Below are 18,939 nucleotides of genomic sequence, written 5' to 3'. Positions count from 1 at the left end.
AGGGTACAACCTTCAAAATTTCGAAGAGTATATTTGGTAATATATTTGATTTTCATTATCTGCAATGATATTCGAAGACATAATTTTATACGTTGTAAGAAAATCCTAAATGAGTTGAGACGAGCACTTGTATGAAACCCTATATCCAAAGGCAAAGCAGCTGAAATTGCAGATACAATAATCTCTTATTAGCTATATATTTTTCTGTTGCGAAAGATTATGTCCAAGCTATGGCTTCGTATGAATTTGAGATATGTTATTTTTAGTTTTTAGTCATATAAGTCCCTCAAAAATAAAATATTAGTGAACAATAGGTAAATGATATTATGACACTATTGTTAAGTATACTCACAATTTTTTTCTCTTAAGTTGTAATTTAGATAATCATATAATTTATATAGAAGAATGCAATTGTTGAAAGAATAGGTGATCTTATGAGGTCGGAATTCACTATGAACCTTTATAATGTGATGTTAGCTTCTTTAGAAAATTGATATAAAAAAAATGTTCATTCACATATGTTAAATAAAATTATATCATGAGAGAAAAAAAATTTTAAATTGATGTCGTTTTAAGTGAAGTATAAACTAGAAAAGACGTTAAGCAAAATGGTTAAAACAACATTTATTTGGTTACGCCACCGAAGAAGGATTTCTATGTTCCTTTTAGTATGGTTTGTATAATTTGATTTACCATATTAGACTAATAAAACTATGTGAAATGGGTCCAGCTATAAGTAAAGGATTTAGTTTGATATGAGATGTGTGGAAGGGATTTAACAGGAGGTATTACCCATACTAAAGCTTTCTCTAATCACACAAAGCACGTTATTCCTTCTTTTTGACACCAATGTATTAATTCTTTTAACCGGTTAAAACCACGTTTTCGGTCAATGTCTGATGGATTTTGGTCATAGATCCCACAAAAGCCAATCCATTTGTCACAAAAATCATACAATTTCACGCAAACTTTATCTTTAATGCATGCTTCCTGTGGCCATGGCGGGTGAACTCAGTTAAGCAAAGGCCCACTGTCGTTCCAACGACATTGTTGGATTTATTCTCTCTTGCGAGGACATATTTTTTGGGCCACAACTTTTCGTCAGAAAATATATTCTTAGCCACCATTCCAAATTGACCCTTAACAGGTATTTCTCTTACCCATTTGTTCTTGTCTTTCTGGTCCCTTTTGTGACAATGTCTCCAAAATTTATATCATTAAAAAGGTTGAAAATAGCTTACGGATGTGTCATTTGTATATTTTAGGAATTTTTTTCCATTACATGACAAACTATGTGCATAGCAACATGGTCCAGCTTTATGCATCATTTATATTTGTGAAAGAATGCTAATAGTAAGATGCCTTAGGGGTCCATGTCATAAGCTTTTTTTCGTAGTGAGCCAAGTGGAGGGTAAAGGATAGAGTTAGAGTTTTCATATTATTCACGAAGGCAATGGTCAAAGTAGTCAATTTAGGTCATTCTTATTACATGCACGCTATATCTCTGCATATCTACAACGCATACCCATTTTTCTAAATGTCTAATTTATTCTCTTAGTATTTTGCACATGGTGTTGTCCTTTTTAATGCTACTTCACTTACCGCTATAATGATTTCTGAATCTTCAGTATAATTGTTCCTACCTATAGTAACTAGTAAAATAATGCATCTTTGTTGTGCATTAATTATGATATATGAATATCTAGTACTCCATCCACACAATATATGGAATGGTAGGTGGTGCACGAAATTGTGATCTCAGGCAACGGCGCCAAAAACTCTGTACGCACGTCTTAATAAATCGTTTTTCATTCACAACTTCGATACAACTAACCAGCAAGTGCACTGGGTCGTCCAAGTAATAAACCTTACGTGAGTAAGGGTCGATCCCACGGAGACTGTCGGCTTGAAGCAAGCTATGGTCACCTTGTAAATCTCTGTCAGGCGGATATCAAATAGTTATGGAGTTTTCGAATATTAATAATAAATAGAAAATAAGGATAGAAATACTTATGGAATTCATTGGTTAGAATTTCAGATAACCGTATAGAGATGCATTCGTTCCTCTGAACCTCTGCTTTCCTGCTGTCTTCATCCAATCAATCTTACTCCTTTCCATGGCTGGCTTTATGTAAGGACATCACCGTTGTCAATGGCTACTTTTAATCCTCTCTGGAAAATGGTCCGATGCGCTGTCACTGCATGGCTAATCGTCTGGAGGCATCACCCTTGTCAATGGCTGCATCCCATCCTCTTGTGAAAATGGTCCAAATGCTCTGTCACAGCACGGCTAATCATCTGAGGTTCTCGATCATACTGGAATAGGATTCACCCTCCTTTTGCGTCTGTCACTACGCCCAACACTCGCGAGTTTGAAGTTCGTCACAGTCATTTAATCCCAGAGTCCTACTCGGAGTACCACAGATAAGGTTTAGACTTTTCGGACTCTCATGAATGCCACCATCAATCTATCTTATACCACAAAGATTCTGATTAAGAGATCCAAGAGATACTCATTCAATCTAAGGTAGAACAGAAGTGGTTGTCAAGCACTCGTTCGTGGGGGAATGATGATGATTGTCACGTTCATCACATTCAGGTTGAAGTGCGAATGAATATCTTAGAAGCGGAATAAGTTGAATTGAATAGAAAAACAGTAGTACTTTGCATTAATCTTTGAGGAACAGCAGAGCTCCACACCTTAATCTATGGAGTGCAGAAACTCTACCGTATGAAAATACATAAGTGAATAGAGGGTAGGCATGGCCGAGTGGCCAGCCTCCCATGGAGGTCTAGAGATCTAAAAATGATCAAAAGATGATCAAAAGATGTCTAATACAATAGTAAACAGTCCTATTTATACTAAACTAGTTACTAGGGTTTACAAAAGTAAGTAATTGATGCATAAATCCACTTCCGAGGCCCACTTGGTGTGTGCTTGGGCTGAGCTTGAATGTTACACATGTAGAGGCTCTTTCTAGAGTTGAACGCCAGGTTGTAACGTATTTCTGGCGTTCAACTCTGGTTTGTGACTTGTTTCTGGCGTTTAACTCCAGACAGCAGCGTAGAACTGGCGTTCAACGCCCTTTTACGTCATCTAAACTCGGCCAAAGTATGGACTATTATACATTACTGGAAAGCCCTGAATGTCTACTTTCCAACGCAATTGGAAGCGCGCCATTTTGAGTTCTGTAGCTCCAGAAAATCTACTTTGAGTGCAGGGAGGTCAGAATCCAACAGCATCAGCAGTCCTTCTTCAACCTTTGAATCTGATTTTTGCTCAAGTCCCTCAATTTCAGCCAGAAAATACCTGAAATCACAGAAAAACACACAAACTCATAGTAAAGTCCAGAAATGTAAATTTAACATAAAAACTAATGAAAATATCCCTAAAAGTAACTAGATTCTACTAAAAACATACTAAAAACAATGCCAAAAAGCGTATAAATTATCTGCTCATCAGTAGGCAATAAAAATTTCAAATTCCATATCTTCGAAATGACAATATCCTGACCTAGAATTGACTAATTTTCTATGTGTTTTTGACCTCTGGATGATGAAATCATAATAAAAACAAATTATTTATTATTTTTTGTATCTTGGTTTGGGTTTTTCATAAACAGTGACATTTTCTTTATGTTCAAACTATTTTCTATAATTAGATCAGTATGACGTCATCTTACAGCCCATTTTGTTGTGCGTATTTCAAAATTTTTGGACTTTCACATTTTTTTAAGTTTAAACAAACAACGAACTTAACATGTAGTTTAAAAAAATAGATGAAACTGGAACCCCAACTTATAATAATCCAATTGGTTTCCATCCAAACAAAAAAATAAACATCGAATTGGGCCTAAAAATATTTTGTAACCTTCTACTTGCAGCACAAATCGACCACCTTGGACGTCCCATCACCTCAAAACCCTAATCCCATTGTATAACATTAGTTAGGGTCATTCATAACACAAGATCACAAACCAGAGTAACCTACGATGACTTCACCTCCCCGAATAGTTTCGCCTTTAGACCACCTTCATGTCATCCCAAACCCAACCTTTTTTCACCGTTGTTAGAGTATCCTAAACCGTCGACTGTACTACTGATGATGATGGATGTATGCAAGTTCCTTGCACAATGGAAAGTAAGATGGAGGTCTTGGATGGCCCGGTGGTGGTTTCCTCTAAAGACAAAGAAGCTTAGGCACTGGCAGCAACTACGCATGTTTACCAAAAATTGCCCCGAAGTCCCTGCTTAAGCGAGGCTCCAACCCTAGGGGTGTCGTAGAGGTATTTTCTTCAATCATCGAGCTATAAATGTGAATGTGTCTGGCATATGTTGTAGTGACTAAAATAGCATGTTCTTCGTGATTTATCTTGTGCTTATTTTAGGGGATTTTACCGCCTTTTCCCACATTTATTCAATGAAATAGCATGGTTTTGTAATTCTCCATTGAATTGTGCTTAAGTGTAAAAACATGCTTTTTAGACCCTTAATTTGGTGATTTTGATTCACTTTAATTCCATTCGATGCCTTGATATGTTTATTGAGTGATTTCAGGTCCATAAGGCAAGTATTGGATGGAAAGAATGAGGAGAAAAGCATGCAAAGAGGAGAATGCATGAAGAAACAAAGATTGGGAATGCATTAATCGACGCGCACGCGTACAAGGCGCGCACGCGCAAAAATGGTTTTACATAGATACGCGCATGCGTACATGTTGCGTCCGCGCGGATGAAAAATTTACCAATCGACGCGCATGCGCACATGGCGCGCACGCGCTGATACTCTCACATGGCCCACTTAAAGGCAAAACGTTGGGGGCGATTTCTGAGTTGCCCAAGCCCAAATCCAACTTGTTTCTGAGTGTATTTCATGCAGATATGAAGTCTAAGCAAAGGGGGAGCAATTAGTTGTAGGATTAGCATAATGTAGGTTAGTTTCTAGAGAAAGAAGCTCCCTCTTCTCTCTAGAATTAGGGTTCTTAGGATATTTTCATCTTAGATCTAGTCTTGATTTCATGTTTTCATCTTATTTCCTTTATGATTTCTTGTTTCTACTACTTCATTCTTCTTAGTTTCTTTTGTTAATTTCACTTTCATGTATCTCTTATGTTTATGAATACTCATGTTGGATTTTGTTCACATTTAATGAAATTTAATGTTTGATGTTCTTTTGTTGATGATTTAAGTTATGATCTTATTTTCCTTGCTATTGATAGTTGTTAGATTTTATTATTCTTGCACATTTACCATGCTTTCCTTACACACCCACCAAGTGTTTGACAAAATGCTTGGTTGGGCTTTAGAGTAGATTTTGAGCATTCTTGGCTTGGAAAGAGTAATTAGGCAATCTTGAGTCATGAATACCCAACTTATGTTGGTGATCTAGAGTTGTTAGCTAATATTATTTCCATTGACTCTAACCTTTTGCTAATTCTATTAGTGAATTGATTAGTACATTTGGATTGAGATTAGCTAGTCTTATTAGACTTTCTCCGAGTATGAGGATAACATGATACCTTCCTCCATCTTTGGGGATGACATAATGAGATAAATTCTTATTTTTTATTGTGATATGATTGATTAATCTTGTTTGACTTTTCCCCTTGTGTTAGAGTTGACTAAATAAGATGAATTAATCATTGTATGACTAGGATAGAAAGCCTATGATCTCAACCCTTGCCATGAATGTCTCTCTTCTTTAATTGCTTGCTTGATTTACTCTTCTTGTCATTTAAATTCTTGTCCACTTACTTCCTTGCCCCTTTATCAATCATACCCCCTTGTTCCTTCATAGCCAATAATCATTCACTTCATTGTAATTCCTCGTGAGATGACCCAGAGTCCAAATACTCCGGTTAATTCTTGTTTGGGGTTTGTACATGTGACAATCTAAATTTTTGTATGTGAGGACTCTTTGTTGGTGTAGAACTATACTTGCAACGAGAATTCATTCAATTGAGGAAATTCTATATCAACAAAAGTTCAAACATCAAAATGGCGCCGTTGCCGGGGAGTTGCAATGGTGCTATGTTATTGGCTATTGTATATATTGTGAATAGCTTGATTTTTGGTTTGCTTGTTAGATTTTGCTAGTTGTAGGACTTTGTTTTCTTTGTTTCTTTTTAGTTTTGTTTTTGTTTTCTCTTATCACCATGAATTCTCATCACTTTGGCTATGAGTGTGGTTCAAACTATGTTGTAGGAAATGGAAGCTTCAATGAGGATGTGCATCAAGGATTTGGAAATCAAAGATGTGAGGAGCCCCAAGCTTATGGACAACCTTCTTAGCAACAACCTCCTCCAAACTCTTATGGGTATAATCCTAATCCTAACGCATACCAATCCAATGTGTGTGATGACCCTTATTGTGATTGTCAACCACAACCACCACATACATATGACCCTTTCCCTCAACATAGCCATCAACAACCATACTCACAAGTCTCATACCGCCATTCACCTCCACATGATCCTAAACCATACCCACTATACCAACCACCATATGAACCATACTTAGAGCCACCACCATTCCAACACCAATACTCCCAAGAACCACAAAGTCCACACACACCACCTCAAGAATTTCACCAATATGAACCACCTTCCGACTATAGTACCTTTCCCGTCAAACAATGAACCCTCTCTTCCACCACAATCCCCTGATGAAGCCTTTATGCTAGAATTAAGGGATCTTGAATCTCATATCTTAAGGCAACACGAGGAGGATGAAAAGAAATTTGAGGAGTTAAGAGCAAAAATGGCTATCATGGTAGAAGCCATTAGCAACATAGTCTCATCCCGCCTAAGCCTATGCGATCAAGGCACTCTTATTGTTGAATGTGGAGAAGTAACCAAGGAGCTTAGTGAGGGAGTGAACTTGAAGCTCCAAGGTGAAGAAGAGGAGTTAAAGCAAGAAATGCAACAAGAGAAGGAGGTAGAGATTATTGAACAAGAGGAAGTAGTGGTTGGAGCCTTAGGATAAGTTGAGTACATAGAGGAATCATAAATTGAAGAGCCCTCTTCCATGGAGTTTGAAGTTGATGTTGAGGAGGAGAGTGCACAACCTCCAAAACACAACGTGATTGAAGAATTGGAAGAAGTGTTCCAATCGATAGGCCCTCCTATTTATGATGACTCCACATCAACATATGATTCTCTTGAATTTGAGGAATCCTTCCCTACTATACTTGGAATTAATGATGAGGTAGATTTTACTCAACCTCCTATGTATGATTTGAGTGATGGGGAAGAGCTAGAGGACATTGGTGAAGAAGAATGTGAACTTGAGGAAGCTTGGTAAGAGGTAGAGCATGAAGTATCTTGCCAAGTGGTGGAAGCATTCCAAAAAGGATGGACGGGAGTGGAACGTGTTTTGTCAAGACCGTTAGGAACTCCTCCACCTAGGTTGTCATCTAATCATTCATTTGAGTGGGTAAAACTTCTAACTCTTAGCTTTATTATCCCACTTGAATATGGTTTGCTTGAGACGGATGGCCAACTTAGGGCACTTTGTGGAATTAAGCGTAAGAGGAGGATGTTTAGTGGCTAGCGTTGTAAGTCTAGGCTCATTATGGTTAAAGCTTCAAGGAGTAAAGGTTGGACTAGTGCTCAATTGGATGGGTCTAGGAGGATAGTTTGGTGTTTCCATGAGAATTCATCTCTCTTGCCACCTAGAGGAAATCACCATGATCAACTCAAGGACGGGTGTGAAAACAAGGTGTGGGATCTCAGATCACACAAGGAAAATCAACTTTGAGAGCCCACGGTTTGTGAAGAACTCCATCAAAGCTTGGAGTTATTAACCTTGACTAATGAAGCACAATGGAGGTCCAAGCATTGGTGGATGTTCAAGGATGGATTCAAGCACAAGCCACCTTGATGAGGAGCTCCCCATAAGTCCAACTTAAGGACAATAAACAAAAGTGCTAGGTGGGAGACACCCCACCATGGTAACATCTTTTCATTTTTCTCTTTTGTACATATTGGTAAAATAAGTTTAATTTCATGTTTTGTTTGATTAGTTGAGTTTAATTAGGAGTCTAGTAGGTTAAATAAGGTTTTATGATGTTTTGGTAGCTGTTTGGAGGTTTGGAATGCTTGGTTTGGTGCAAAAGCATAGAAAAATTTTGAAAAAACAAAGCACCATCCACGCGCACACGTGCTTCACGCGTACGCGTGAATCAAGCAATTTCGGCCATCCACGCGCACGCGTCATGTACGCGTACGCGTGGATTGAATTTTTCCACTTCCCATACATTCACCCGAGAGTTGTGCCTGAAATGTGCCAACTTTGTGCCCAGGGCACGCGCACGCGTACCTTGCGCATACGCGTCGACTCTCTGCTTTGCCATGCACGCGTACGCGTCAGCCGCGCGTACGCGTCACTTACATTTCACCATTCCACGCGCACGCGCCAATGATGCACACGCGTGGGCTGTTCTGCATCAACCACCTTCTTTTTTTCTCCTCTTTCCATTTCTTTCCTTCTTCTCTCTTCTCTTCTTTTCTTTCCATCCTTCAAACATCATCCAACACTACCAAATATCATGTAGCACCATTTCTTTTAGTTATTTTAATTTTTGTTTAACTTTTGTTTTCCATTATAAGTGTTGGATTACTAAACTTGTTTACTATTTACTGCTGCTGCTTATTGATAGGATGTTAGTTTAACATCATTGTTGTTAATTGTACTTGTTGGATTTCTTTGTTAGGGTTGTATTTGGTTACTTGGTTTTGAATTTTTCATGCTTAACACTTTTGAATACCAAGTACTTGTTACATTGCCTTCATGCATCTTACCTCTTTGAATTGCATGTTTTGGCCACCATGCATTCATCACCCACTGCTAGGCAATTGTATATTATCATTGCATTTTTTTAGGTGATGCTTGTTTATGGTTTACCCTTATTCACATCACTTATTTCATGCATTGAGATTGTAGAATTGTGAAATTGGATCAAAGCTTACCTAGCGACATATTTTTGAGCTTTCTAAGCTTTGTAGACCATGTTTGCTATGTGATTGATTTTTATATCATTTTTTCTAAGTTCCATAGAATCCATGTGTTCCACCTCTATGTCACTTAGGTGTTACAACAACTTCAATATGTATCATTGATTGTTGTGTGAGTTTCATATACCATTTTGTTCACTAAGTCTACCTACACATCAATCAATGTCCATGCATTATCCAATTTCACAATTGCTTGATTTTTGCTTGAATGCTTTTATGCTTCTTCACTACTCGTTGGGTTGTTTTAGCCTACAAGTCTTTTAAAGTATCTCAAGCACACTAGAATGAGTGAAGTGCATGTTTTCTTTTGTATAATTGTGACATGATTTTTAAATACTAGGGTGTGAGTTCTAAACCGCATGCAAGTTAGGACCCACACTCTTACTTTTCATTATTGTCACACCAATTCACTCACTCAATTCTAGTAATTTACGTCATTCCAACAATCCATGCTTCCTTGCTTATGCATTTACTTGTCTTATTATCTCCTGTTTTCTATGTTCTGAATGAATCATCATAAGCAAAAACAGAAGTGGGAGAAGAACATGCAGCATCGGTTGACCTACCAACTAAAGGTAGCAACTAGGAAAGTCGTCGTACCCCCTTGTTCATCTTTGGATGCACCGAGGATGGTGCAAACTTTTAAGTGTGGGGAGGTCGTCCGACCGCTCGGCATTTTTGGGTGACAAGTTTCTAATCCCAACACTTTTGCATTTCATTTTTAGGTCTTTTTGGATTTTTGGTTGCATTGCATATGTATATATTAAGCTTAGTCAAAATCATGATATTTTCCAAGGATTTTATCTATAGGGCACCCCAAGTGAAAAAAAAAACTTGCTTGAATTATACACTTGTGGAACATGATTTTTGAGCTAAGAACACAAGCATGTGAGATTTGAGCCTAATTGTGTGGTTACATCATATATAACCACTTATTTTCATTCTTGTGTGCATTATTCTCTTCCTATGATTGTAATCTTTGATTTGTTTAATTCTATATGTCCATTATTTTGTGTATACATCTATTTATATGATTGAGGCCATTGTTCAAATAGCTCACTTACCCAAATAAGCCTACCCTTTATCTTCCATTGATAACCAATTTGAGCCTATGCTTAACCCATTTGTTCTTAATTGTAGCACATTACAAGCCTAAGTGAAAAACAATAAATATCCCTTAATTTGGATCTTTGATTAGCTTAGGCTAGTGAGAGTGTTTATCATTTGATTTTGGGAGAGTTGAGAACATTGGGTAGAGATAAAAGTGTGTTTTTGTATTTGTGTTGAGAATCTTGGGAATTGGGTACATACTCATGTATTAATCATGTGTAAACCATATGCATTGATATTCTTGTATATATATTTTAGTTTGAAAAGAAAAAAAATTTTAATGAAAAAAAATAATAATAATAAAAAAAAGAAAAGAAAAAAATGAAAATAATAAATAGAAATAGAAAAAGAAAGACAAAGAATTGCAATAAAAGGGGACAAAATGCTCCAAAGTAAGGTTCAATAAAAGTCAATGCATATGGGTGGTGATCAAAACGAGAATGCATGAGTGTGTGAAAAAGTGAAGAATAGGTAGTTAGGTTTGTTTAGAATTGTATAGGTTGTCATAGGTTAGGTGGGAAGTTTAAGTTAATCAAAGATTCAAATCTCAAGCCTGCTTGACCATATGCATCCTACCTTGACCCTAACCCCATTACAACCTATGGGAAGTCCTTATGATATTTGTATGTATGTATGAAATAATTGTTGATTGTTAGATGAAAAACAAATCTTGGAAAACATGATTAAGGGAGAATTGAGTGAATCAACCCCATACACTTGAGTGACTAGAGCGGCTACACATCCGGTGAGGGTTCGATTGCTCAATTACATGTTTCCACCCATGATCATTTCTTTTCTTGCAAGTTTGTAAAATCTTTTTTAATAATTCAATTCAATTGTGGGTTTGATTTGACTGCTATGGCTTTAGCCCTTGTACTTAAATATGTTTTTTTGGAAGCTGACTTGTTTTGACCAAGTGGATGCATTCATATAGATAGATTGCATAGAGATAGATTGCATTTAGTTAGTTTGCATTGAATAAATGTTGATACCCCTTTGCTTATTTCTTGATTTTAGCATGAGGACATGCTTAGTTTAAGTGTGGGAAAATTTGATAAATCCCGATTTCGTGATTTATCTTGTACTTATTTTAGGGGATTTTACTGCCTTTTCCCATATTTATTCAATGAAATAGCATGATTTTGTAATTCTGCCTTGAATTGTGTTTAAGTGTAAAAACATGCTTTTTAGGCCCTTAATTTGGTGATTTTGATTCACTTTAATTCCATTCGATGCATTGATATGTTTGTTGAGTGATTTCAAGTCCATAAGGCAAGTATTGGATGGAAAGAATGAGGAGAAAAGCATGCAAAGAGGAGAATGCATGAAGAAACAAAGATTGGGAATGCATCAATCGACGCGCACGCGTACAAGGTGCGCACGCGCAAAAGTGGTTTTACATAGATACGCGCACGCGTACATGCCGCATCCGTGCGGATGAAAAATTTACCAATCGACGCGCATGCGCACATGGCACGCACGTGCCGATACTCTCACATGGCCCACTTAAAGGCAAAATGCTGGGGGCGATTTCTGAGCTACCCATGCCCAAATCCAACTTATTTCTGAGTGTATTTCATGCAGAATTGAAGTCCAAGCAAAGGAGGAGCAATTAGTTGTAGGATTAGCATCATGTAGGTTAGTTTCTAGAGAGAGAGAAGCTCCCTCTTCTCTCTAGAATTAGGGTTCTTAGGATATTTTCATCTTAGATCTAGTCTTGATTTCATGTTTTTATCTTATTTCCTTTATGATTTCTTGTTTCTACTACTTCATTATTCTTAGTTTCTTTTGTTAATTTCACTTTCATGTATCTCTTATGTTTATGAATAATCATGTTGGATTTTGTTCACATTTAATGAAATTTAATGTTTGATGTTCTTTTGTTGATGATTTGAGTTATGATCTTATTTTCCTTGCTATTGATAGTTGTTAGATTTTATTATTCTTGCACATTTACCATGCTTTCCTTACACACCCACCAAGCATTTGACAAAATACTTGGTTGGGCTTTAGAGTAGATTTTGAGCATTCTTGGCTTGGAAAGAGTAATTAGGCAATCTTGAGTCATGAATACCCAACTTATATTGGTGATCTAGAGTTGTTAGCTAATTTTATTTTTATTGACTCTAACCTTTTGCTAATTCTATTAGTGAATTGATTAGTACATTTGGATTGAGATTAGCTAGTTTTATTAGACTTTCTCCGAGTATGAGGATAACATGATACCTTCCTCCATCTTTGGGGATGACGTAATGAGATAAATTCTTGTTTATTATTGTGATATGATTGATTAATCTTGTTTGACTTTCTCCCTATGTGTTGGAGTTGACTAAATAAGATGAATTAATCATTGTATGACTAGGATAGAAAGCCTATGATCTCAACCCTTGCCATGAATGTCTCTCTTCTTTAATTGCTTGCTTGATTTACTCTTCTTGTCATTTAAATTCTTGTCCACTTACTTCCTTGCCCCTTTATCAATCATACCCCCTTGTTCCTTCATAGCCAATAATCATTCATTTCATTGCAATTTCTCGTGAGACGACCCGGAGTCCAAATACTCTGGTTAATTCTTATTTGGAGTTTGTACATGTGACAACCTAAATTTTTGTATGTGAGGACTCTTTGTTGGTGTAGAACTATACTTGCAACGAGAATTCATTCAATTGAGGAAATTCTATATCAACAAAAGTTCAAACATCAATTGCCAATTATGTTATAGGACATGAAGCTTTGATTTCAATGTTCGTCTGCTGCGTTACACAGGTATTCATTCTGCTAGCAAGGATGCTTGCTCTGGACTCCACAAGGCTACAATAGTTTCTTCTGATGACCTTTGCAGTCAGTAACGTTATTCCGGAATGTATCATACTATTCATCCTATTCGTTAAAGTTAAATTCAAAATTGTCAAATGCTTATAACGGATGAGGGTTTTAACTAACGAATACACTGACCGTATTGTAACATTTTCATTTTGCAGCAAGTCGCGATTGGACGAGATCCTATACCGCAGGCAAGCATTTCTGCCATAATAAAGGATTTCATGGGATATGTTGACGAAATCCTAACTCCTAAAGGTATTTACATATGCATTTATGATTGTACATTGCGTTTACATGAACTTAGCTTATAAGTGAATATACATTGTGTTTCCCTTATCCGAGACAGATTTATTGCCCCATGTGGTGTGATAACCATTGGTTTCTTATCGTCGTTGACCTCACACGATGGGAGCTGGTTTATTTTGACTCACCGAGGTCCTGCATAGCCAAGTCAAAGATTACCTTTTCGCACTTATACAGAAAAACGTCCGATTTGATTTAATATTATTATAGTCAAATAAATTTACTTTGATTTATAGTTGAATTTACAAAATGGCATCATAGTTTATGTTGTGTGCTGCATCCCCTACCCCAAATGGGGGCACATATGCTATTATGAGTTGTAAATAGATTTTAGCTAATATAATTATTAGCAAAAACTATAATTTAAATGGAAGAAAATAATAACGATTTAAAATTTTCATATGACAAAATGTAGTTGATATATATTTATAAATTTTGTTGCTAAAGAATGATTTAAACTTTTTCGAACCCTGCTTATAAATTTGTCCCATGTGCTCTGTGTTTATATGAGTTTCTTTATGGAAAGATAGTCTTTCATAAATTCATGTTCACATTATGGCTATCATAGTATGAGATCTGTTATAAAATCCTATTGATCATAACGATAGTATGTATAAAGAAACATTAGCATAACTGCATATTTATTATAAGAAATATATATTTGTAAAATACATATATTTTTCTATGTATTTGACATTATTATTTAATTTTAAATTGAAACTCCTTTTCTATTGTTATAGTTGTCATTTATAAGTTGTTGAATTGTAGCCCTATTCAAGTAATTTTTGGGGTGTATACCATGAAAGTCTTCTAATATATAATACATACTCTAGATTCATTGTTGGTTTTGTGTTATTGTGGATGTTAGAAAATGATGCTAAAAATTATTTATGAGTGTTAAAAAAATATGGCCACTTAAGTAGCATTAAATGTATTACCAATTGAAATTCAACTAAGCTAGTATTGTTTATTGTCTCTGTGTAATTTTATATTTGAAGACATGGCTAACAAAAACCAATTATAACTATGCCATCGACAATCTTTCTGGATGATCATTTGGATGACTCTTCTTGGTACACTAATGCAAACAACGATATAATTGAATGCAGTGAGTTTTCAATTAGAGAGTCCAAGGTTATCCAACAACTTTCATAAAGATGACATCTTTAGACTCAACCAAAAGAAGTTTTATTCCGTGCTTGCAATTGTAACCATATTACAATTGGTCAACAATCCTTGAAATCTGATTAGGTACTTATTAAACCTTTTTTTTCGATTAAGGGTATAACATTATAGTAACAAATGTATGGTATGTTTGTAGCATAGTGGATGATCATGTACCACTTGTTATATGACTATGATGTTGACGTATAATTTGAATTGCATGAACCCTTACATGTAAACTGACATTCGGTGCCTAAACCCTTACAATAAACTTACATATGGACTTATATCACATAATTTTTTGTACTTCTATAAGTGTGCTGACAATATTCCAGCCATTTCATATTGTCACCGACTACAGCAGGATACGCCTTGCAATCGACATGGTAATAAAGTATCACAATGATCATAGAATAGAAATCATTGAGGCAGCTTTGGAATACTGGAGGAGTTTCTCAGTCGCTCCATAAGAGCAACCTTGAAAACATACTTTGCGAAAGAAACCTATTTTTTAGGTAGACCAATATGTAAGAAACAACAAAAAATATCAATGCATACGAAGGTGTAACCGACTCGATTGTTCATTTTGTCAAGTTGAAGGCGACCATAGCTTATAACGAAAGAACTTTTTTCCTATTCTGATACTTCTATTGCATTATTTTGTAATCTAATTAGTATGTTCAATTTGTGACTTAACAATGTTATGATCGGCCTGCCTACCATAGTATGTTTATTATGTTATGCGGATTATCTACTATCACAAAAACTTATGTTTAACGCATATTATGCCTTTATTTAAAAAACCAAGCTCATGGCCTCCAATTATGTCCATAGATATACTTGAATTGTTTTTCACCACAAAGTTTTAATCTCTTATGGTGAAATATTGTGGCACGATCTATATGAAGTGCTTTCCAAGTAATTACTTAGATAAAGTCAGTTAAAACAAGTTATAAAAGGTTGTAAAATGTCAAAATTTCTGAGAATAAGGTTGTAACAGTGACAAAAAAGGAGGGATTAAAAATGTCATGCTCCCACTTACAATCTTATGCACTCCAATTATCTGTTAGGTTAGTTTTCAACTTTGAATAATATATGCATGTTATATTACCTTAAACTCATAACATATTAAGAAATGCATAAGGCTCCCGAGTCTTGTGCATGCTCTTAACTGAAACTAAATAATACTCATCCCTATCCATCACAAGCCCTTCATCCCAAAGGAACAGTATTCAAAGATTAATCTAGAAAATTGATTAAGAGAACCACTACACGAATAGAGTCAATTGCATACCATGCACTAGTTTTAGTTTAAAGGAGTCTTATATTCATAGCTTAAGCAACACATTAATCAACATTCATGGCACAATAACCTACCTTAATATCGTTTGACATAGCAACACAACTAGAATCATGAAAATGGACAAGCAAATTAAAAACATATAATTTTATCATAATTATCTGAACATTTTATTCACAGGCAGTCACGTCCATCCACCTAGGTTCTTCGTGGCCTCTTTCTAAATGACTAAACTCGCATATGGCCGAGTCCGCCGTCTTGCAAAATAATATCGGCCCGTGATATCAACGTACACCAATTGTTAACAATAATGCACTTCAAATATCATCGACTAAGTAACAAGTGACAATATGATGCATGACCACATGGAGGGAACACAATACACCATAATATCCAGAATTCACCAACAAATACTAACCTCATCATTTGCATCGTCATCGGTGGCGACGCAATTTTTTCGGTCGTGGCCAAATCCAAGGCATTGTCTACAACGCCTAGGTCTGGCAATGGGTAGGGTAGGGTAGGGTTTGGACTCTACCCTAATCCTACCCGCGGGTTGAAAATTTTATTAAAACTCTACCATACCCTACCCGCGGGTTGAGAATCTCTCAACCCTAACCCTACCCGCACCCTAAAGTTCTAAACCCTACCCTACCCACAGAAATATCAAATTTTTTCAAAATAAATATAAAATTCAATCATTTAAAATTTTATACATATTAATAACATAAAAAATAAAAAATTAATGCTCTAAATTACTAAATTAATTAACTAGTTTAGTGGTTGTTCACTTATTGTAAGTCATTACATAAGGGAGGTTGTGGGTTGATTCACCCGAAAACTGTCTCTCAACAATCTTCCTCCGGCAAGTGCAACGGATTGTCGTCAAGTAAAAACTCACTGTAGAGTGAGGTCGAATCCCACATGGATTGGTTGGTTGATCAATGTTAATTGGAGAATTGTTCTATTTAAGCGAAATCGGAATTGAATTGGGATTGTAGGAAGTAAAATTGGCGAAAAACTTAAATTACAAGAAATTAAATGGCAGAAATTAAATTGCTGAAAATTAAATGACAGAAGCTTAAATTGCAAGAAATTAAATGGGAATGGGGATTAAGCATGAAATTAAAGAGCAGAATATAAAAGAATGGGTAGATCAGAGATGGGGATTCATTGGGTTTCAGGAGATATTGAATTCTTTGGATCAATTATTTTCATCTCTTCCTCAATCAATGCATTCATTGACATTGCTTGGCAATCTTAGATGATTGGATCCGAATGTCTTGGCTCACCAATCTCTCTAAGCATGAACAATTGCCCAATGTCTTGATTTAATTGCTCATGGGAAGAGTTGAAGTTCGGTCACTGACTATACCACACAAATTCATAGATCAAAGTATTGGTAGGATTAAATGTCACAATATCCATCCAACCCCCAATCTAATCCAATGCGAGAAAGCAATTCTAGCATGAATTCTTCATTCCTCTCTCAAAGATCCGAAGAATTCTAATTATGGATAGCTTCTCTGTCAAGACAACTATCCAATGGAATTGAGATCGAAAGCTTCCTAACAAAAATCAAGAGAAAAGAAAGAAGAAGAAGATGAAAACTACTATTGATCTATTGAATTTCAATAGAGCTTCCTAACCCAATGAAATGGGTTTAGTTGTTCATAGCTCTCAAAATAGAAATTATAATTAAAAGATACATTGCTGGAAAATTAAAATGAACCGAAAAGTAAAAAGTGAAGTAAAAAGTTTTTTCTAACTTAGATTCTAAGCTATTTATACACTTTCTTCCATTGATCTTCAATCTCTGAATTGGGATTTTGGCCTTGATGGAATTGGGTTGAAGTTGCTTCAATTGGTTTCCCTTGCTGTTGAGAAGAGATCTGTTTGAATTGAAAAGTTCTAGTGCTCAACTTGGAGTCAACGTTTGATCGCCAACGTTGACTCAAACGCCTTCCTTAAAAACTAGATGCACTTGCTGTCATTGGCATTTGACTCAACGTTGGAGGGCCAACGTTCTGCTACCCACGCGTACGCGTGAAGGCTGTGATTTTGGTTATTCATGCGTGCGCGTACACCACGCTTACGCATGCATTGCCATTTTTCCCATCCATGCGTACGCATCACTGACGCGTGCACGTCGATTCAAGTTTCTCAATTCCAAATTCTGGGCTTCTCATCGCGGATGTTGGAGACAACATTTGAGGCAATGTTGGACCTCCAACGTTCGTTTGGTGACGCGTACGTGTGACCCACGCGTATGCGTGGATGGTTAATTTTGCATTCCACGCATGCGCGTGACTCATGCTTGCGCGTGGATATAAAAATTTTCGTCTTTCACGCGTACGCATCATCGCTCAAAAATCTTTTAGCTCCAGAATTGAACATTGTAACGTTGGTTCTCCAACGTTCCCTCCAACGTTGGCACCCATGTTTTCTCCTTCCAGAACGTTGCCTTCAACGTTGATGGGCCAACGTTGGTTCCAACGATGACCTCTCCTTCTCTTCTTCCTTGCTCTTTTTCTGCTTCTTTTTTCCTATCATCAACCAAACAAACTCATCAAAGCCTTGGCATAAGTCATGAGAATTCTCATCATTCTTAGCACAGAAGTAATTATAGCATAATTCTCATGAAATTGCATCAAATTAACTATGGTTGGATGAATCCAGGCATGCATGAATTTCTACCCCAATTGCTTACTTGTTGCATTCCCAATCTTTATTTCTTCATGCATTCTCCCATTTGCATGCTTTTCTCCTCATTTCTTCCATCCAATACTTGCCTTATGAACCTGAAATCACTCAACAAATACATCAAGGCATCGAATGGAATTAAAGTGAATTAAAATCACCAATTTAAGGCCTAAAAAGCATGTTTTTATACTTAAGTACAATTCAAGGAAGAATTACAAAATCATGCTATTTCACTGAATAAATGTGGGAAAAGGTGATAAAATCTCCCAAAATAAGCACAAGATAAACAACAAAATCGGGTAGTGAGCTATACAAAGATGGCCTCAATCATACTAAATGCAATCTAAAACAACAAATATAGGACATATAGACTAAAGCAGATCTAAGATCACAATGATAAAAGGAGTTTATAACACACAAGAACAAAACTTGTGATTGAAAATATGCAACCACACAATTTAAGCTCAAATCTCACTTGGTATTTGTTCAAGCTCTTTTCTATATTCCATAAAAAGATACTTCA

This window comes from Arachis ipaensis, chromosome B01 (genome assembly GCF_000816755.2).
Source record: "Arachis ipaensis cultivar K30076 chromosome B01, Araip1.1, whole genome shotgun sequence".
NCBI classification, from domain to species: domain Eukaryota; kingdom Viridiplantae; phylum Streptophyta; class Magnoliopsida; order Fabales; family Fabaceae; genus Arachis; species Arachis ipaensis.
This window is presented reverse-complemented; position numbering follows the sequence as displayed.